This window comes from Mastomys coucha, unplaced genomic scaffold (genome assembly GCF_008632895.1).
Source record: "Mastomys coucha isolate ucsf_1 unplaced genomic scaffold, UCSF_Mcou_1 pScaffold20, whole genome shotgun sequence".
Lineage (NCBI taxonomy): Eukaryota > Metazoa > Chordata > Mammalia > Rodentia > Muridae > Mastomys > Mastomys coucha.
Genome location: NW_022196903.1, coordinates 318923 through 341210, shown reverse-complemented (window position 1 = coordinate 341210; position 22288 = coordinate 318923). Strand labels below are relative to the sequence as shown.

General features: G+C 39.4%; 1 protein-coding gene and 1 long non-coding RNA gene across 7 annotated transcripts in view; one reads left to right on the top strand and one right to left on the bottom strand.

Annotated features, from left to right (window-relative positions):
* Positions 1–15375, bottom strand: part of LOC116098537 — a 36279-nt gene extending 20904 nt beyond the window's left edge. For both annotated transcript variants that reach the window (XR_004121863.1, XR_004121862.1), the window contains exon 1: positions 15186–15375. This is a non-coding gene — a long non-coding RNA (uncharacterized LOC116098537). The remainder of the gene's footprint in view (positions 1–15185) is intronic.
* Calcr (calcitonin receptor) overlaps positions 14059–22288 on the top strand; it is a 79478-nt gene continuing 71248 nt past the window's right edge. For 2 of the 5 annotated variants that reach the window (XM_031381097.1, XM_031381093.1), the window contains exons 1-3: positions 14059–14144; positions 14613–14813; positions 15882–16054. The gene's annotated coding sequence lies outside the window, so the exon portion shown is untranslated. Of the gene's footprint in view, positions 14145–14487; positions 14581–14612; positions 14814–15598; positions 15641–15881; positions 16055–22288 lie in introns of those variants that run through there. The other 3 variants (XM_031381096.1, XM_031381094.1, XM_031381095.1) reach the window with 2 other exon arrangements.

Sequence of the window (22288 nt, the reverse complement as noted above, 5' to 3'; positions counted from 1 at the left end):
AACGAAGTTAAGAGGCTTGAAAAGAGTTCCATATGTGAATAATTCACTTGGACAGAGGAGTTATTTTTCTAAATATCACAGCAATAACTTCCTAACAAGTTAAGGAATTTGTCATAGTAAGTCCAATCAATGCTTTTATTTCTAATGAAATGGCTGTATAACTTACACTACACTGAATTTCTGCCAGTGTAAACTGGAATGTACCTTATTAATAATTTAAATCCAGAAGTATGACATTGTAGAGATTCCCATCAGTGGCTTGGGGACAGGACTCAGGGTAGTATTAAGTGTTAGATATTACAGCAGCTGTAAGGTTCTGACTTGATTTTCTTCCTCTCAATCCATCCTCTCTACTTGCTGTCAGTATCAGAGCAGTCATATTTAAGTGAACAATTCTAGTTCAAAGATCATATTGTGCAAAATTTCTTACAAAAAAAAAAAAAGAGGACCTCCTGCCACAGGATGAAAACAGAAAACAAGGGTGAGATTCTGAGAAAGTACAGGTTGCCTCCAAGAATGCTAAGGACAATGAGTAGGAAGAAAAGGGAGGCCAGGTCCCTGGTAGCCCACATGCACAGTCACCCCAAGAGCAAAGTCGCCTGTGGACCTCAGACTTGTCTGTGAGCACATCCAGACTTACCTTGTATGTTATACTAAAGCTGCAGGATTTTCTGAGCTTGTGTGACCAATTCACTCTTAGCACAACCAAAATAGGGGTGTTACATTCTATAATCATTAGCTTGGGATATTGTTTAATACTGAATAATATTAAGTTGGAGTTGAAGTGAACAATGAAGTAAATAATTCAAAGAATTTTACATGTATATATGGAGTTCATCAGTAAATTTGATCTATAGGTATTAATATACTTATTTAATAGCTTAATAGCTGAACTAGGAAGGCTAGACCCCAGTTATGTGACAACAGATAAAAATTACCATGTATTTCCCCACATTTCCATCATTTTCTACTAAAAAGACAAGTGATGCCTTAGGAAACTAAAAAATGAAAGTGATCAAATGCAGGAAGCCATTTTAACTTCTCATTTTCATTGATATATATGTATACATACATATATATATAATTCTCTTTGAAATTATATTGCTAAACAAAATGTGCTGCTTCTGAATCTAATAAGAGTCTTGAAATAATGTAATCTGCTATATGTAAAATTAATAATGAAGGGATTGAAAACTGTGAGAAGACATATTTGACTGTTAGACAACTTGTCAAAATAAAGCCATATTTGCTTTCCTCTCCTGTCTGGGTGACTACTGGCCAGTACCCATGATATACTTTCTTTGTATAGCCTTTAAAAATTGTCGTGTTAGGTAGAAAAACTAAACTTTAATCATTCATAAAAAATCAAGGTAGGCTCACTTTCTGTCAGGGAATGGAGAAAGGAGCCCCTCACAGAAATTCCCTTGGCCTCCAAAAGGAACAAACCCATCTGAAACATCACTATAGACAGAAAACATCACCCATACTCATAGACAGAAAGTGTCACTCATACCTATAGTCTTTATTAATGATTGTTGGCAATTTATCTAAACCCACAGTCTCAATCATTACCTAGTTAGAGTGAGTCCTTCAGCCTTGGAGATGTCTCAATACTTTAGATCACTCACTTCCCTTCCAGAGAATATGAGGTCTATTCCTAGCATTAACATAAGGCAACTTACATTGGCTAAAACTCCAGTTCCCAGGGACGGGACACCCTTTTCTGGCCTCCTTGGACACACACAGACATGCATGCTCCCTCACAAAAACCACTCAATTACACATAAGTAAAACAGAAAACTCTTCTTGAAAACTGAGTCACAATGTCAATCTTCAGCACCCATTTTTTTTGTCCTAAATTCTGTACAGAAATCCATTATCATCGTGGGGATATCAACTGGACATCCAATTAAATATGAAACATGACAAAAATCTTTTAAATATGAAAAAGAAAGTTTTCTCCCTGCCCAGTTCCCAAACTGACATGCACTCTGTTCTGGGGATGCCATGATCACCTTTCTGTCACCCTGATAGCAATAACCCTTCTCCTTCCTCCCCTCATCTTCCTTCTCTTCTCTCCTGCCTCCTTTGCGATCCCCATTACCAAATGGATTTATTTCTGCAAAGAAAGTAAAGATTCACCTCCTCCTTTCCATTGCCTTGGCCAGTAATCTAAGTTAACCACTGCAACACACATCTCCACCCCAAACCTTGGGTATCTTTTACCTGGATTGCATTCTTCCTATCTCACACTGGCTTTCAACCAATGATGTCTACAACTCAGACATGATCAACGTTAGCCTTTCCCTCCATACATGTATTCAGTGATAATCAACCTCAGACTGCTGTTATATTTTCTTCTCTTCTCGTTTACTTCCAATAGCCTTACATTCAACTGACATGAAGAAATTCATTTTTTTTAATGAGATGCACACTTGGGGCTTAGACTTGCCAGAGACTCCGTGAGAGGTGAACTCTTCATTTCCCTTATCTGATCATGGAAGCTGCATTGCTCCTCTCTGGTATCTTCCATGTCTTGGACATCTATTAGGATACTTGTCTGCTTGGGAATACTTCACTTTTTTCTTCTCTTCCTACCCCTACTAGGGATATGTATGTTTTATGTATTTTCAAAACTTCAGTATATAATATCTGCCTTTTATAAATTAGGCATTTGATTTTCAGAATTTGGAAAAATTATTCAGTATTTATTTTAGTTTTATACTCCAGGTAATGACTTGGAATGTCTAAGTAGTCAAACCTGGGAGCTACTGATAATACCGTGAGGTGAGATTTTTATATCACAAAATAAGGAGACTATAGTTCTTAATAGTCTCCATAAATTTTAATTAAATATAACCCTTTTCCAGTTAATTAAACTTGCAATTGGTAAAGTAATCCAATTTTGGTAGATAAACAGCTTTTATGCTTGTGTGTGTGTGTGTGTGTGTGTGTGTGTGTGTGTGTGTGCATGTGTGTTGTTAAAGGACAATGAATTAATTTTTAAAGTAATAGAGGTTTTGAAATTTCTTCTTTCATATATACATGGCCACATTACTTTTCTAATATAGTAAGGCTCCTCTAAAGAAATAAAAGAGACTTTACTTATTGTCATTGAAGTGGCAAATCTTAAATAATTTAGAGTTGCTTTTCCTTTTATATATCTAGTTGTTTATAGATGACAAGCACCCTCTTGAAAAGCTTAAATATTAAAAAAAAAGTATCTCATGGACTTTGGTCTTCCTACATAATTTACTTCGGTATGAGTAAATGATCTGAAACTGATGCCAAAACAACGGCAAAAGCTACAGAGTTCTTACTAGTCCAGATGTTGTCCTCTCCGCTGTCAGACACTGGAGCTCTTTCTGGAGCTCTAGCAGAGGCAGCCACACTTTACAGAGATGTGCAGAGGCTCTGGAGCTGCTGAGAATGATTTTGAAGATGCGACCACAAGAGTCTCACATTCCAATAAAAAGGAGTCAGCCTGCGTAGCACATCCCTCCACAAGGGGCTTCCTTTGGACATCCAAATTAAAATAGACTTGGATAGTGTTTGGATTTGCTTTGATTTTAATATTTTTATTAACTTTAAAAACTGTATCCATGCATGCAATATAATTTGATCATATTAATTCCTATTACTCCTCTTAACTCCTCCCAGATCCAGCCCCACCTTCCTTCTTCTTGTCCTATTTTCTTTTTCAAATAGTCCCCTGAGTCCAGTTTGTGCTCCCTACATACTCATAGGTTCGGAGCCATCAACTGCAGCATACCAGGAGCCACACCCTTAACAAAAACCCACTTTTCTGCCAATAGTTCCATTGCAAGGAGTGGGCTGAACTTCTCAGACTTCCATGGTGGAATGTTGAATAGCTCTATTCTGTGTAGGCAACCCCCAGCTTTCATGGATTTTTTTTTACTGCATCAGTCTGTTAATGCCCAGAAGGCAGCATGTATGTCAAATCCAGCTCTTGCAATCCTTCTACCTCCTCTTCAAGGTGTGTATGCAAATATGTGAATACCTATGTATGCTTGTTCAGTGGATATTATGTGAAGGTATTTAGAGGTTAGATGTCAACTTTGGTTGTCATTCTTCAGGTAATGGTCCACAATCATATCTGAGACAGGGTCTCACAGGTTAGTCAGGGCTAACTGGCTAGAAAGCCATGAGGATTGGCCTGTGTCTGCAATGGAATTATAAGCTGTGAGACCAACACCCCAAGTTTGTTTTTAATGTGAGTTGTGGGAATTACTGTGTTACAGAATATATATGAACTTTCCAAAGAAATAGAGAAAATTCAACTTCCATAAACCAATGACCTAGGTTTTGACAGGTGCTAAAATTTTGTCAAAAAATCACTTTAATTTTAATAATAAAAACTTCATTATTATATTTTTAGTCTTTCTCACTGGCTCTTTTTCATCTTTCACCTAACTGGTAGTATACAAAATGCCAGGATATCTTATTATAGATGCATCTCAATGTAATAATAATTTATAAATAACGTATTTTAACTAGTGATGTGAATGCTTTAAAAGGTGGATAAATTCAAAATTCACCAAATGGCAGTGTTCAGAATGGGAACTGGTGGATTTTTTTTCTCTGAAAGGTGAGCTGTAAATATTTAAATTTGCTGCTGCAGCTACCTTGCTCGGCTTCTGTGGTGCTGGAACAGCCACACACAATACACAAATGAGTGAGCGTGACTGTATCCCCATACAACCTTATTTACAAAACTGATAGCAGCTGGCTCTGGCCCCTAGGCTGCAGTCTGCTCACTTCCGCACCATGCAGCTTTGATTGTACTATTTAATTCACTAAATAGCTACTCGAAACACAGATACATATGGAATAAAATGTAAATGTTACTCTCAGTGGCTTTTAATAATCTCTCTGGAAAAGATCAAAACTGCCCTCAATAACCACTGTGTTCATATTTTACAATGGTATAGTTTGTATACATGGTCACTCAGGTAAAGATAAAAATTTTCCCTATTCCTTTGCAAGTGAACATATAACTATATGACTGCAGGCCAGTCGGGATTTTTTTTTATTATTATTTTATCTAATGTGATGACGATTTGTATATATGCATGTATACCATGTGTGACTAGTGTCAAACAAGGCCAGGAAGAAAGCATCATCTCTTCTAGAACTGCAGATGCAGACAGTGGTAAATCATCATGTGGGTGCTGAGAATGAAATCTGTGTCCTCCGTAAGAGCGGCTGGTGCTCGTAACCTCTAAAGCATCTCTCCAGCTCCATCTAGTAAGGTTTAAATAAGAGAGAAACAGGGTAGCTTCTGGAACCGTCTTTAAAGAAAGTTACCGTATAATTTTTCAGTGGTTCCTAGTCCACCTAGTTCCTGCATCCTTTAGTTTGAAATGTTGTTTTGGGCCCAGAACTCTTTTTACTCCTAAAGACCTGCGTCTTACCCTGACAACAGAGAGAATATGGAGTGGAAGCTCACATCTGTGGAGAATTCATATAGGCAAGACCCTACTAGCAATATTTTCTCTTGAATATCTATCTCCATATCCTTCTTGAAGAAGAAATAAATATTATCAATCTGTGATCATTTGCAGTTCTTCTGTTTGCTGTAGCCACACTGAAATTCTATTACTAGATGTTTTAGGTCTCACAGAGAAAGCAATAACGCTAAAACTTAAAGCCAGTCAGCCTCAATATTCCGTTCTTACGCCATTCTCTACCTCCTCACCCAGATTCTGAATTCTCACTTATTTTCATTATGAAACTTTCTGGAAAGCTAGCCATTGTTTATATAAAGTTAACAAATGTATACAAACACTTAAGGAACATCAGTGTAGTGTCTACAACTGTTCAGAACAAAGTGCCGACAGGGCTGCAAAAATGCAATTATTTGTTTGTTTCTTAAATCTGGTCACTATGACTGTCTACAAGCAAATTCATGCAAATACAAAAATTTCCTGCGTGTTTTGCTCTAAACGCTCATGCCCGCTCCCCCAGAGAATGGCTCCTGTGAGCTGTACTGGCAGAGCTATCTGCGCACAGGTGTCTGTAGCTGTTATTCATGCTGCTGCAGTTCCAGCTGGGAAAAGAGTCGGCAGAGTGGGAACCTCTGAAAAGAATTACCAAACGCAAGGGGACCCTGTGCTCCATACATGTTTGAGACAGAGCATTCTGGGTTCAGAGTTGTTCACATCACATGATTTTATTTTTCTAGAGAGCACTTTTGTTCACCAGAATCCCAGAGAATGACGGGAGGAGTAGCTTTCTAAAAGGACTTGCCACCTGACTTTAAATGTAATTTAAGAAAAGAGAAAAATAAGCAGATACCGTTAATATTTTTTACACGGAAAACCTAACGGGAGAAAAGAAACAGAATGCTAATGTTGCTGATCTCTGTGACATTATCTGCAACTCATTTCTTCTTTTCATTTTCTAAATATACTGCAGTGTGTATCATTCAATGTCCTGAAACACTTGTGTATGAAATAAACAAAATAGAGATGAGAATGAAAAATATTAAGAAAAATCACAAACACAAAAAAAAAGAATCACCCAGCAATTCTCATTTATTTGCATTTGGGGAAGACAGCAAAGTTACAGATGCTTTAGGGGGTCCTATGAGTCCCTAGTCTATTTCTGCTGGTAGTTTGGAAACACTGGACAATTATCCTTTTGGTTTCTTCATCTCTGTTTCCTCCTCTGTGCAATTGTACCTGGCCATTCATCTGATGAGAAAAGTGAAATTTGATTTGAGAGGCACCTGGACTTCCATTTGTAGCTGACAGATAGTCAGTGCATATAACTGTTATAGCCGTTGTTCAACTAATTCAGGAAATTCTATGTGGATGCACACTGTATCTATGTATTGTGAGGAACAAGGATGAAGGAGACAAACCCTCTGCCTCCATGGAGATCACAACTGTGTAGGAGTGGTAGCAATCACATCACAGTAGTGACAAATGTTCTCCACTAAAGAGGTAGAAGAAAGTTTAGTGGCAAGTTTTAAATTGTATAAGGCAGACTATTCCAATGTAATGAAATAGAGAAATATTCTGATAAAAAAATGAAAATCCTGAATTCCAGAGCTAACTATCACAACAATGTGAGCCAATGTACAAAATTTCTCTTCATTTCATGTTCAACTTTTTTAATTAAAATTTTCTTATCTAAAAAATCTGCTTCTATAAACTGATATAACATTTTGTGCATGAACTGACCTTACCTCTTTAGCAGCTACAGATTGAAGCATATGTGTGTGTACACATGCACACATATGAGCATGTGCTTACATGAGTAGGCACTATAGTATAAAAGATACTGTGTTTAACTCTACATCACTTGCATAATACAAAACCAGCTCTTTTCTTTCCCATTTTTCTGGTGAGGAATTGAGGCATAGAAAGATAAAGGAAGTTTCCTAAAGTCCTGTGGATTTGAGTGCAGCTTTGAATGTTTTTGGAAATTTTACCTAAAACAAGATATTGAGTACATTTCAGAATGAGAGCCAACAATGAGCAAAGAGCAAACAATGAGAACACAATGAGTACAGAAGATAAGCCAGAAAGTGTGGAGGGAGAGGCTGCTGACCCTAGAAATAATAAATTCTAGGTAAATGAACTGAAGTCAGTATGAATTTCAGGACAGTGATAAAAATTCTTAACTATTATGAATATTTAAACATCTACAAAGTAAGGCCAATAAAATGTTCCTTTCAGGGTTGACACAGAGGTCAATAACATAATGCTTGAGACCTGTTCAATGGTGTCTGACAGGTGGTGAGTTTTTAATTAATTGAAACTATTATTATTAATGGGTAAGTGGTCTAGGCTAGCCAAGTGCACATAGAGGTAAAAAGTGGCCAGTAATTGACCACAATGGCCTTATAACCCATTCCCGAAGAATCACAGTTGCCTGGCCAACAAGTTTGGACTGTTATAAACTGTTAAAATGTCTCAAGGAGACTTAATCTCCGGGCAATATTCAATGTTGTAATTTCTTGAGCATTCACTTGGAAATCAGAAAAATGATTATACAGTATGAGAATTCCAGGCCCAGATTTAGAAAAAAGAAAAAGAAAAAAGAAAATAGTCCAAATTCCTATGCCTGGACACTAGCTATCCAGTTATCAGATGACTGAAAATTCTAGATGGAAAAAAATACATTCTTAAATTCTAGAAGTCCCAATCTCTACTGATCTGAAATTATGTATGAAGAACAATTTAAGAAGGAAAGGCCTGAACTGCCTGTACTCATTGAGCATCTGAAGGTTAATGTCGTATCGATGACCTCTGGCTCTGAGCAACACAAGATCTATCCAGACAGGAAAACATGAACTAAACATTGTAAAATTCAACTCCGTAAGACACTTGCAGGCTAAGAATGAAAGCAGAGCCTGGTCCATTTGCCAATGAATTATCAATATTCGTCTAATATAGGACATGGGCTTTCCATTTTGCTAAGGTGTTTACATACTTTATTTCATCTCTAAAGCATAATCACATAATTATCATTTCTGTTGTGTTTTTAGATGAATAAATTGAGGCTCAAAGAAAGTAAGCAATTTTTTTTAGCATACACAAAAGTAGCAAAGGGCTCAAAACAAGACTGGCAACTGCTGCTCTGTTCTTCACTGAAAACTGACAACACATCCACCACCTCTAACCAGCTCAGGAACCGATGTCACTGAGCTACCACTGTCGCCTGAACACAGGCAGCCTCAAATCCCCATCACCAGCAAACTCCACAAGTATCACAAACACCCTGCCACTTCCATTCTTGCCTTGTGAGCATCATCCATCTCCTCGCCAACATTCATTTCTTCTGCTCAGAAAGACTAGTTTCTTTAAAACCCAATTATCTTCTAAGAAAAAGAAATTCTGTTGATAAAATGACCAAGAATAAATTCCTATCCCAGCTTTCTGCAATAGGAAGCTTTCCGTATTCAAAGCAATTGCCCTTACTATGTCCATCTATAGATAATTACTAAGCTGGTTTTTTTTGTGTGAGATTAAAAAAAAAAACAGAATTAATCCCATTTTGTGGAGTCATATAACATTGTATCTTATAGAATCAAACTTATGTACAGATTTTAAAATGAATGCAAGTATATAAAACCGTGTGTATTCTTGAGGGGAATAACCAGAATCTATACTTCCCAAAAGATGACCTACAAACCAGCATCAAAAACATGTGAGTTTCTTTGGAATTCAGAATCTGTGTCTGCTGCACAGCATGAAAAGCTGGGCTCAGATGCCCTGCACCCACAGTGAAAGCTTAGACCTAACGGCGCACACCTGTAATACCAGGGCACGGGACTGAGAACAAAAGGTTTCTTAAGGCTTGCTGGCCAGTTAGTCGAGCAGATTCTGTGTGCACCAGATTAATCAAGAGAGGATATTTTAAATAATTAAGGTGGAGAAATGTTAAAGGAGGCACCCTGGAGTCAACTGGCCTCCAGGAGCAAGCACACACACACACACACACACACACATACACATCTCAAGGCCCACTCCAAAGGTACCAAGGAGAAGACACATTGCATCAAGATCCCCGGTTAGTCTGCAGCCCTTTAAAACCTGAACAGCAAGGCACTAACTTCTTCAGTTAAATCTGACATTCTGCACATAGCAGCAGGTGATATTTGTCTAGTGTGTCACATAACATCTTAATTCAGATTCATAAAAAACATAAACATTTCTTTTCAAATAATAGTTTATAATAGAGACACTTTCAAGAAGCTGAGGATCTAGCTGGTCCATCACTGAGAGATAAAATCATGAACCCATACACTTTAAGACAGGGGAAGACAGAATCCATCAACTAGAGATTTTGAAACCTTGGGGGGAAATCATCTGCAAAGGTTTAGGCAGCAAGGAGAAGCAAGACGGCAGACAGAATATATTCTTTAAACAGAACAGTAATGAAGAGGACATGGGAAAACACTGCCCCCTTTGAAGTGGAGAAAGCGGAGCTGGAAAAAGCAGAGGCAGGTAACTGAAGGCGAGATTTCATTCTCTCCCCCGATAAATACAGTCATCTGTAATCAATTTATTTTATTTTTGGTAATCAGTTTTGAAGAACAGCAATCTGTGTGACCGAGATAGTTCAGGATCACCCCAGGGATGAGAGGCTTATGCCGTCCTAGTCCCTCTCTCACATTCAGCCTTCTCCTTTTTTTTTTTTTTTTTTTTTTTTTTTTTTTTTTTTTTTTGTCTGTTTTGTTTTTTCTTTTAAAACTGGAGGATCCTTTGATTTTTGCAATTTCTGCCTTTGAAAAAATCTGTACACCTTTGTCACCTTCTCTGAATAAACTCTATAATTAAAATCTATTTTTGAAATATTTACAGATGTCTGCCATGGGCCTTTTCTGCTATTTAGAATCCTAAGTTTTTTGTTTTTTGTTTTTTGTTTTTTAAGGTTAAGAAAGCAAGTCCGTCCGTGGGAAGCAAGCAGACATTCAGAGCCTGTGCCCTTACAGCCCTGTGTTCTTTACTCTCCTGCTCTCCGACCAGCTAGTGCTGGAATTAAGGATACAGGTGATCCCATTCTTACCTTTATGGAAACATTGTTATCCAGTATGTGTACAAATTAATCATCCTGCAGTCGATTCCTGGTTACTTTGTCAAAACATTTAACACATTCAGCATCTGCCTGTGCACTTGTTTAACAGGAATTAAAAAGTACCTACCTTATAGAATAAAGATAAGATTGATGCTTGGTAAAAAATAAACCAGTACATAGTAAGTTTTCAATAAGGGAGAGCCGATAAAATTCTTGGTTTTTTCATTATAAAGCCGAAAGTTAAGAACTACAGCTATTAAAGACAATTTACAGTTTTGCTTGTAGCTCTAGGGAAAGTTGTATATATTCCTCTTAGCATTCTGATAAGATATGCTGACAATTTAAGCTAAAAGGTTAGTACCAAGTGAGAGTTTTTCTACTAATATAATATAATATGAAGCAGCCCTAGAAGGTACAGAAAATTGGGGCTACTTATCCCACAGTTCCTTTCTTCCAAATTTATGATCACAGACCAAATACAGCTCAATTACAGAGAGCCTTTTACAGAGACACACATACCCACACATGCACAATCCTAAGATGAGCAGATTTCTAACCAAATGATATCGTTAATAAGGGATGGGTGGGACAAGCACACCAGGAGGATTTTTCCTAGAAGACATGAGGGGCTCAATTCAAGGAGAACCTTCCCTGACACGTAGAGAAACACTGCCATGCCTGCGTCTCAGCTGCCTGTGAGCAGTCTCCCTGATACTGTCAGTACCTGAAATTAACCACTCTCCTGCTTATTATTATTTGCCTCCCCAATGCTAGGATGCAAGCTCATGGAACTCAATTATTCATGTTTTTTTCTTTTTCTTTTAATGAATGGGTGCATACATTTTTTTTCAGATTTTTCCCCCTACCTCCTAGGTTTCTCTTTGGAATTCTCTTTATAAAACAGGAAGTATCTATTTCCCAACTTCGTCAGACATGGAATAATTAGTTTCCATTACGACTCAGTAGTATACACCCTGCCACGGCCTCTTACTATGGGTTATTTATTGACTGAGTTAACTGTTAACCCAAGTAAACTCTATACTGAGTAGAATTGGGAAAGACATTTACTAGTTCCCGAGGAATTTGTGGTTCAGCTTTGCTTTAGTTTAGTTTCTTTTTTTGTTTGTTTGTTTGTTTGCTTGCTTGCTTTGTTTTGTTCTGTTTTGTTTTCTGCCGCTGTCAGGAGATGTATTCTTTAAAGAAATACAACTGTGAGATGCACCAGCTCCACATCAGAAAAAAAGAGACAGAAAATCAAAGCAGACTTTCTTCCAGAAAAGAATGATCTATCAGGTCAAAGTTCAAATTGTTTCAAAGGAAGAAAATTATTTTTTACCAAGATGAATTATTATTCTCACTGTCATCCTGAGGTCTGTAAAGCTGAAGAGTAATTACATACAGGATAATCACCAGCTCCTGTGTGTTCAAGAAGGCCGAAAGGAAGCACTGCGAGTCCTTATACGGACGGTGGGCTTCCTGAGGGTTGGAACTGCTGCACGTTATATGTTTTAGGTGCCCCAGAGAGACTAGTCCAATGCATTATGACCCAAGGAGTATTACATATGCTCTAAATGTAGTGTAATGAGTTGGGGTGTATTTCAATACAAGGAAGCTTTGTCTATCAGAAATTAATAAAGAACCAGATTAAGTCCCTGAGAGAAACTTTTTGTCTAGATTATTTTTTAAAAGGAGAACAAACTCGTGGATAGAGAGACGGTTCAGCGAGCACCGTGCCCACTGTACAAGGATAAGGGACTGAGTCCAGAGACCCAACATCCTCTGCCCTGCAGCTCGGACCTGTAATCCTGGAGCTGAAGGGCAGATGAGGCAGATCCCAGGCTTTTGCTAGCCAGCCAAAGGACAAGCTCTCTACTTCATGCCTTGCAAGACTCCACGCTCTGAGCAATGAAGACGGGGAGTTTTAAAGACAGAGGTGGAATTTGCCTCGAAAGTAGTTAGTTCTTTAGTCTCCAGACACGGAAGACAAGATTGATTACAGAGTCTCCCTAAACTCATGGCTGCCTAACGGACAAGATGTTTACAGGGACAGAAGGAGAACAGAAAACCTTTCGTAAAACTTCAGCACTTTGAAATCAAGTGTAACCAGGGACAATTGCAGGAATGCAGGATTAACAACTTGATTATTTCCTGAATACCACACAGATAAATTTATCTTATTCAAAGGTTTATTTGCAAATATGAGGCAATCCTGTCTGAAAAGCAGCAGCTTATCTCGAATCAAGTTTATGTCACCTTTGCCTATAACCCATATGAAGACGCTTCTCTTTCTCAGCAGCCCAGCCCAGCCCAGCCCAGACAGTCCCATGTGGAAATGAGACTGAACTTCCAAGGGACCACACCCATACTTCCCAAACATGCTCCACTGTGCTAGGTTCTACTCCATTTCACTACACTGACTTTGGAACAAGCAACAGATCTCAGAAAGTCTAGATCACTGGGCAAACAGGTCTTTGCTATTTCATGGGCCCACGTCCATATCTTTCCATCTAGGGATTTACTGTGTCCACACAGAAAATATTCTGGAAGCATTACGACAGCAACAGAGTTACATTTCTGTGATTCCAAATGCATCCAACGGTGCATAGCAATTTTGGTATTAATCAATTAATGTAGCAGGCAAAGCCATCGTATTCCCCTTGAGAGACTCAGTCTCATCCCTGACCTATTTCAGCTACATCACCTTCCCCAAAATCTGGCTACAGTGGCTTCTTGCTTCGCCAAGATTATTTCTGGCACAATTAGCACCTCAATTAGTTGAGGTTGCCTATGCTTACACCACACATGGTTTAAGGTTTTATAACACACATGTGCTGTTTTCTTGCTAATTCTAAGACATTATTTTTTTTCTTAATCTAAGTTGTGTACAACTCTGTGGCTTTACAGAAAAACATCCAATTTGCTATCAGAACACTCCTGTTTGTTATCAATACCATGGGATGCCCAAGAATCAGTCAACAACAAAAAGCCAATTTCCCTGTGCTTGCTGGACAGTGACCCTTCCTCTCACCAATCATTTCCCTAATTCACTGATATTTCAGTAGTTGGGGGCTACAAAAGAATAACTCTGGATATTTGGCCCCCAGGAGTTGCTATAGTAGATACATTAACAATTTTAATAATTCTGTGCCATTTGTACCCATGTAGGCAATTATGGTTACCAAAAGAATTTCTAAAAGAAGGTTTGATCAGATGTCGGCTGGCTAACAGCGACTGAGAAATCAGAGAGCTATTGAACCCAGGACAGATGTTAAAGCACACAGTCAAGATTTGCATCTAAATCCCGAATTTAGAGGATCTCTCTTGATTTTTTATATTAGCACAAATTAATTGTACACATAGGAAGTTTCAAATACAGGTTTTGTGAATGTTGCTCTGCGTTTTTCTTTGCTAACATTTCTCTCACCGGAATGTCTGCCCCCCCCCCCCCCTTGTCACATTTCACACGGCTAACAATATTACTGCCACTTAGATCCAGGAAATGAAGGAGCTGAGGCTTCCCCTGCAGTGGAGTAGTGCTTTAGGTTTGAATGCATGATGAGTCTCACTCAGCCCTCTTGGTCACCGGATTGAAGGTGAGAAGGAAGGGGAGAGGGCAAATGGTGTAGGGATCCTATGAAGACTACCCCCCATGGAAATTATAGAGCTGATTTGTCTTCCACTGGGACAATGAAAGTCCCAAACTACGCAAATTAGGAGCCCCTATGGTCTCTCTGCGTGGAAGAGTAGAGTCGGGGGTTCAGATTAGGACAGAAGCACACACTTTTGCCTGGAGTCACTGACTTCAGGGGAAGGGATCCAAAGATGGATGAGCAAGGAGAGCTGCAGCCCCTTTCACAAGACACCTGAATCTCGGTCACCCAGAACTACCCAAACTCTTAGCCTCTGAGTGCGTAGGAAAGTATTTTGTCTTGCTGTCTGGCTCCTCTCCATTCTATTACTACTATTTCTTTTGCTGCTGTGTTAGTAACCTCGACGGCTACAGCCACCCTGCATTCCCGGGACACACAGGTAACTGCTTTTCCTGGCTTTTGCTTTAACAGTCGGGGGGAAAAAGTGCCCGCTGATGCCTGGCTGCACCCAGCTCCGGACAGGAGGTGGAGGGCAGCCTGTCCTTGGAAGCAACTTGCTTTCCTCCCAGAGTGCGCTTGCCAGCCCGGGCTGCGCCCCGCCTGGAATCAGATTGTCCCGGGCTCCTGCCGGCTTTCAGTGGAGAAGAGGAATTGTCCTCAACACCAAATCAGGTACCTCAGACTACTCTTTTCTAGCTTTCCTCACTTCGGTCACTCACCCTAAGATAATAAACCAGCAACAACCTCTTTTGTGGAGGGCAATGTCCCCCCAAATCCAACCTGCACCCTAGGTTGCACCTGCCCAAATCCAGAGGGGTCCAGGGCTTGCTGGACCCTCTGGTTTTTTCTTACCCTCTGCCTCCGGGGTCCTTACTCAGCACTCCGGTCTTGGTCAGCTGTTTTCTCACGCTCCCACCCTAATTTTACTGCCGCGCCCCACTACAGATCCCACTCTCCATCGGGTCCCTGGTGCGGTCTCCTGAGTGACCACTCTTGGAGCCAGGGTACCACTCTCTCTGGGGTAGGGTTCTTTGGGAAACTCACCTCCCTACGGAATTTGCATCCTCCAGGGAAGGGGTTGGACTCTCAGAAAGCTGCCTCCAGGGACGGGTTACGATCACTGAGCCCAATCTGTCGACCCCCCAACTCCCTCCCTACTCAGGGTCTAACTGGGGTCCCTCTCCTGCTTTCCGGGGCTCCGAGCGCTGGGGTGTGGGGACTCTTGGGGTGTGGAGCAGCGGCAGCGAGTGCAGACCCTCTCCCGCCCGGGCTTGGGGTCCGGAGGAGCACGGAGAGGCTGCTAGCCCCTCCCCCCGAGGGCTGGAGGGGCTGACGCGTAGGGAGGGTCCGGGCGGGGCCGGCTCTGCGATCGTCCGCCCCCCCTCGGCCGCCGCGCGTAGGGAGGAGGGAGCGGGTGACGCGCGCACCGAAAAGGACTTAAGTCGGAGAAGTTTGCGCACAGCTTCATCTCCGGGCGAGCAGAGGCAAGCTCTGCTAAGGTGAGCCTCCCGCGCTTTGGGAAGCAGAGCAACCGGGAAAGGACCCTTTGGAGCAGAGCAACCGGGAAAGGACCCTTTGGAGCAGAGCACCCGGGAAAGTACCCTTGCCTGGAGCCTAGTTTGCTTTGCAATCTTGGGCTTTAAACCTACCCCATAAGGGAGGCTTAAAGGGTCTGGAAATTGGAAGGTGGGCAAGAAGGAGTGCTTAAGACTAATTCAGTTTGCTCTCACATTAAACTAGGAGAGCCAGCCGCCCAAGACCCTGGACGGATTGCACCTGGCGGCTTGCAGATAGAGGCGCTTACTTCTGTGCCTCACCCTGAGGTTGGCATCCCCTGCCTGGGGATGCCCAGTGAAGTCTGAGTTCCGGAGAACACCTGAGCTGTACCCAGACATCCAGCAAGAGAATTCCTGGTAAGAAGAAGGGGTTTTTCCTTTCTTTTTTCTTTTTTGGAGGGGATGATTGGAATTAAAGATTTGGAGCGTCCCAGGAATAGCTAAAGGTGGTAGCGAGAAGGATACTTTGTGGGTTTTTCATTGCAGAGTTGTAGTTTGACTGTGATGTTTAGAGGTTTTCTTGTAGGGTCGGCTTAGTCTCGGTTGCTTCATTTTACCACGGCTTAAGAAAAAAATATGTGTCTTTGGAAAGTGTGACAGTTTATAACTTTGTGTTGAGGAGCTCTCTGGTTCTATGGGAGTTTTATGATATTATTCACATGAATTTTCTCTCAAAAGGTTTAGCTTCCTGTACTGTTATGTATAGCAATTACTAGTCTTAAAGTCATGGCTTTTCCTAATAGATGTTTTAATAAGTATCAAGTAGAGAATATGGGCATCTAGACAGTGCTGTGCCTGGGCTTGGAATTGAGTACAGTAGTGAATGGTGTTGCTTGTTTGGTCATGTTCTACACAGAATTAGTTTCCAACAATCATTTATGCATAGCAGCCATTCTTCACACCTATTAGGAAAAATCTGTTGTGTGCATAGTTTCCAAATAAGCTTTTTATTTACAAATTTACGCACTTTCTAAGTCAGGGTGGAAGAGAAAACAAAGGGGTCAATTAATTAATTAACCTTTGAAAAGGTTAATTAATTATTTAATTAATTTTTCAAAAAATTTTCCTGAGGTCCAAGGAAATCCAAAGTCAAAAATGAAATTCAAAAGTGCAGTTGGATTTGCCACCTATTCTGCCAGCTTTGTCTTTGGAATCTACCTAAGAGTTCTTGATGATACCTTTAATCTAATAGTATATTGTTTACTATTTAATCTTTAATAGATTGTAAATCAGAAAAAGGAAGAATCCTTAGGTGACCATGACCACCTTTGTAGTTGAAATGCCTCTGAATGGGCCTGTGTATTCATGGATATTTGTTGAAATTGTTGGGCAACTGACCTCTAAACTCCCTGGGGCCTCCCCCGAGGGTTAGGTGCATCATATCTGAATGGACACAGGCCCAGCATTCCTCTGCTGTATGTCTGTTGGAGGCCTCATATCAGCTGGTGTATGCTGCCTGTTTGGTGGCCCAGTGTTTGAGAGGTCTCGGAGGTCCAGAACAATTGAGACTGCTGGTCCTCATACAGGGTCGGCCTCTTCCTCAGCTTCTTTCCGTCTTTCCCTAATAACAGGGGTCAGCTGCTTCTGTCCATTGATTGAGTGCAACTCTCTGCCTCTGGCTCTTTCAGCTGCTTGTTGGGTGTTTTGGATGACAGTAGTGATAGGTTCATTTTTGTGAGCACTCTATAACCTCAGTAATAGTGTCAGGCCTTGGGACCTTCCCTTGAGCTGGATCCCACTTTGGGCCTGTCACTGGACCTTCTTTTCCTCAGGCTCCTCTCCATTTCCCTCCCTATAATACTTTCAGACAGGAACAGTTATGGGTCAGAGTTGTGACTGTGGATGCCGCCCCCCCCCCATTGGATGCCCTGTCTTCCTGTTGGAGGTGGGCTCTGTAAGTTCCTTCTCCCTACTGTCAGGAATTTCGCCTAAGGTCCCTCCCTTTGAGTCCTGAGAGTCTCTCACCTCCCAGTTTTCTGGTTGGTCCCCCCAACCTCCCACCTCCTAGGGTTGTCTGTTTCCTATCTTTCTGCTGACCCTCAGAGCTTCAGTCCTTTTCCCTCACCCAATACCAGATCAGGTTCTCACCCCACCCCCTTCCCCACTTCCTGTCCACTTTGTCTGCCAGGTCTCTCCCTCCCTCCCAACTTGTGGTTGCTTTAGAAGATAAGTATTTTATATAGTCAAGTTGGGTGACTTGCTGTTAAGGACAAAGTGGGAATGCTTTTAATGTTGTGATTATTTATTAAGTATAATTTGTAATTGCTTATTGTTGACCTTACATACTTTCAGTAGTTGATTGTTAGGTGACCATGACCACCTTTGTGATTGAAATGACTCTGAATGAGCCTGCCTATTCATGGATATTTGTTGAAATTGCTGGGCAACTGAGAGAAAAAAAAATGTTTAAAATAAACTATAGGTTGACCATGTAGGTCCTAAAAACAATATTAAATAGCAGAGTCTCCAAGTTTCACTATCTGAAATGATGATAGAAGACAAATATTTTATATAGTGAAGCTGGCTAACTTGCTGTTAAAGACAAAGTGGGAAGGCTTTTAATGTTATGATTTTTATTTAGTATAATTTCTAATTGTTTGTTGTTGGCCTTACATACTTTCAGTAGTTAAATAATTCAGCTTTAAAAATTTAGAATTGCTGGTTTCATATGCTTTCATTATTAAGAGGAATTGATTAATAGGGCTGGGTTTGCAAAATCCTCCATTTTTTCAGTGTTCACAGTCATTTCTATTCTGTTTGTAGCAGCCCCAAACAACCCTTGACTAGAATTTGTTTTGGTTCAACAATGACTCTAACCTACAATTAATTTTAATAGCTAAAGCCTTAAGAGTAATATTTGTCATATTGTAAAAGTGTTTATTGCTTATTGACCACACCAACACATCGAATACTGTAGTCTATATATAATGAAGAATTTATTCTCTATAATTGACCCAAAGGGCATACAACTAAATCTATTGCCCAGTTACTTGTAATTTTGGAAGATTTCAGGTAAATAAAGATAGCCTTTGTTTCAAGCAATTAAAAGAAACAAAGCTAAAATATCATATAATCATGTCGTGGTATCTCTGTTTTTCATGAATCTCCATGAATCTCCATGAAACCTCACACACACATTCTTTCAATGGTGATTTGAATGAAAATAATATATTTTGTTGGTGTTTATTAAAGTAAAGGTGAGGTGAAAATTGAGGGGTCAGTGATGATTTACTAATAAATTGAACCGATTTTCTCAACTTGAGCCACAAATTAGAATCTCTGAGAGAATTTTTATTTAATGAAAACAAGCAAAAAGAAAAAAGAAAGCATACCAGACCCTACCCAACCTAATTAAATCACAATATCTGGGAGAAAGGCCTGTATATTGATGAATATCTTTAGGTGATTATAACATGCAACCATGACTGATAAGAATCAGCTAGCTGATACAGTTTTCTATGATTTGATAGGCCCTATTCATGTAGGAAGGTCTTGTTGAACACAAATGCTGCTTATTGAATTGCTGGTCTGATCCTTGGATATCTTTAAGCCCATTAATGTTGAAGGATCTTGTTGAAAATAAATGTCATTTGTTACATTGCCAGTCAACTCTTTGTTTCCATGTATGTAATGCATATAAGTTGATTCTCTAACTAGAAGAAAGATTTTATTCTTTATATTAGATGGTTAAATCATAACAGATTCCAACATTTTCCCCAGAAAAGAAGTTATCTGGCCATCCAGAAAATGCCTTACTACATGAACTCTGGCTTCAGGAAATAGTTAAAAAATTGTTTATGAAGCAAAGAATTTTATTTCCTTTTACTAAGACCAATATGCTATACAATGTGCAAATGTGCATTTTGAAAGAGGAGAAGGGAAAATTAGAGCCATTCTCCTTGGCATACCAATAACATATTCTGGGTGCCAACTGTTTTCTAATATTTCCATACAAATGGTTTTATAAAACTCATCATAAGTTTTTGAGGTAAAATCTAGTGCCCTGATTTTATACATGAGAAAATTGAGGTTCCATTATGCTAATACACTTGCTTAATATAGCAAATCAAGTAATATAAAGATGTACTCAAACCCATGGCTTCTTACTCTGAGTTTAACTGTATCATAAAACACATATTAAGTAAATATTTATATTCTTAACTTTTTAAAGACAGCATCTATTTGAAAGTGGTATACGGTAAGAGCAAAGGTTCTGACATAGTTGTGCCTGGGAAGGACTCCCGGCTCCATCACTGTTTGGCTGCATAAAACAGGCAAGTATTTCAACCTTTCTGAGTTATACAGGCTATGTATATTTAAAAGATTTTATTTAATGTGCATTAAGTGAAGTATTCGTAAAGCATTTATGTGTTTACTTTATGCATAGTAGGTTCTATGTAAGTGTTTAAATGTCTATTTTTAAAATGCCACCTATTCATAAACATTTTTATTATTTATTAAATGCCAACCATTGATTTAAGTTTGCCAGAACATAAAAAGTCATATCCTTGTCCTCAAGATGTTGCACCTCGTGAAAAAATAAGCATAAATAAATAAATGATTATTTTAGGCAGTCATTGTTATTTTTCCCACCTTGAGTATGGTTTGGTGTATGACAGCAATGTATCTCTCAGTGTCAATGTGATCTTCCCGAGCTCCAACTGATAAAAAACTAAATGCTAATATTTTGTGTTGTTAAGGTGGTCCTACATTGCTTTAGATTTGATCAAAACACAGAAAATCATATACTTCTGGCTTTAATGTGTAAGATTAGAAAACAGACCTATGGTGAGGTTACAGAGCTTGAAACTTTTATTTTTTAATCAAGTAAATCATGGGGTTGAAACATTGAAGATGAATTTGTAGAAAGTCCCATTGCTGTATGTTCATTAGTACTGTTAAGTACAATTTTCTCGAATCAGTTTCTCAAGAGCAGTGTGTGTATGTGTGTGTGTGTGTGTGTGTGTGTGTGTGTGTGTGTGTGTGTTTAGAATGTGGTTTTACTTTTATTCCTGAAAAACAAAAATGAGTTTAGAAGAGAAAAATGCTCATCAAAGAACATAGTAAAAGTCCCTGACACTGATCTGGCTTACAAGATAACATCTGGGAGCCCACTTTTCTCCCTAGATGGTGCCTGTAGCTCCACTCAGCTGCCAACACCTGTGGGCACTTGACTTTGCCCTGTTCTGATGGAAGTTTCTACTTAAAGAAAGCATGCACATTAGTATCCTGTGTATGAGAATAGTTTGGATTCTTTAACCATAAGGAGTTAGTTCTCAAAGAAATAAAGTACCTGGCTCAGTGCAGTATAATCAATATTTCTGTAACCAATATTTAAGTGTATTGTTGCACTAACATTTTTTGGCAGTGTATTCTTTTCTCTCAAATTATCAAGTATTGGGGTACTTCCAATTTCTGACAGATGCTAAGCTTTTTCAACAGCTCTTCAGCCACCCCTTTTATTACCATTATCAAAATATTTAAATATTCTCCCAATATTCAGCCACATTTCAGTCCCTGTGTCTTGAATTTACAACACAGCCAGAATTATTCTCAAGCTCTGGTATTGTCATACTCTGTTCAAAATTGATCAGTTAATGACCAAGGATGTAGTCCTCTTTTAAGAATACTATTTAAGACACTTCATGATAAAACCTCATTTAAGTTTTCCCCATCAATGGTATAAAGAAAACCTCAGCAGCTCCTTAATTCCAGCTCAGGGGCTACAATTATACTAGAAAAATTGACTCCAAATTTAGAGTCCATCCTTCACTTTCAACCTTATGCCCTTGCTTGTCAACCTCCATTTACATTATATTGTCTCAAAACTGATGTGTGTGTGTGTGTGTCTTTCTGTCTGTCTGTCTGCCTGCCTGTCTGTCACTTACTTGTGTAAAGTTGCTAGGCTGCTTTGCCTTGGTTTATGTTTCTCCCAACAGTTCTTCTCCCAGGAGCTGTCCTTATTTGTCTGGGGCTTGAGAATCTAGCATTTCAGATCTAACCTATGTCCATTCCACAGAGAATGTTAATTATTCTCTAATAAACACAAATGTTTTTTATCCTGATACCATCATTTATATTTTAATACTCAGTAAATATTTACTAGATGCTTATTATTTTGGTCAAATAATATTATGATAATTACATTTCCTTGGTGCTCTGAAGTGGGATACAGGGATAGTTTTTAGAGAGGTGATTCTTTTAAAGAGGACATGAGTTGTCATTAAAATGTCATTAAAAGTTGTCATTAAAATGGCAACTCATAAAAAAATGACAACTCATAAAAAGATGAATAAAGAAGGGAGACATGAAGTTGTGTTACAGGTAGAAAACCAGATTGTAAAACAAATAAACAAACAAGAACAAAGAGCAATACAAAAATAACCTTCCAAGGCAAGAAACAACACAGTGATTTGGAAATCTGCAGACAACTGGGATGCTCCATCAAGTTTGCAGGCCACTGATAACTTACCAAAGAGCTTTCAGTGAGTTTCTTTAAAGACTCTCCACAGGCTCTGTGCATAGGAAACTGTGTGAATGAATGTGCCTGTGCACGTGTGTGTATGTGTGTGTGTGTACTCACACATATAA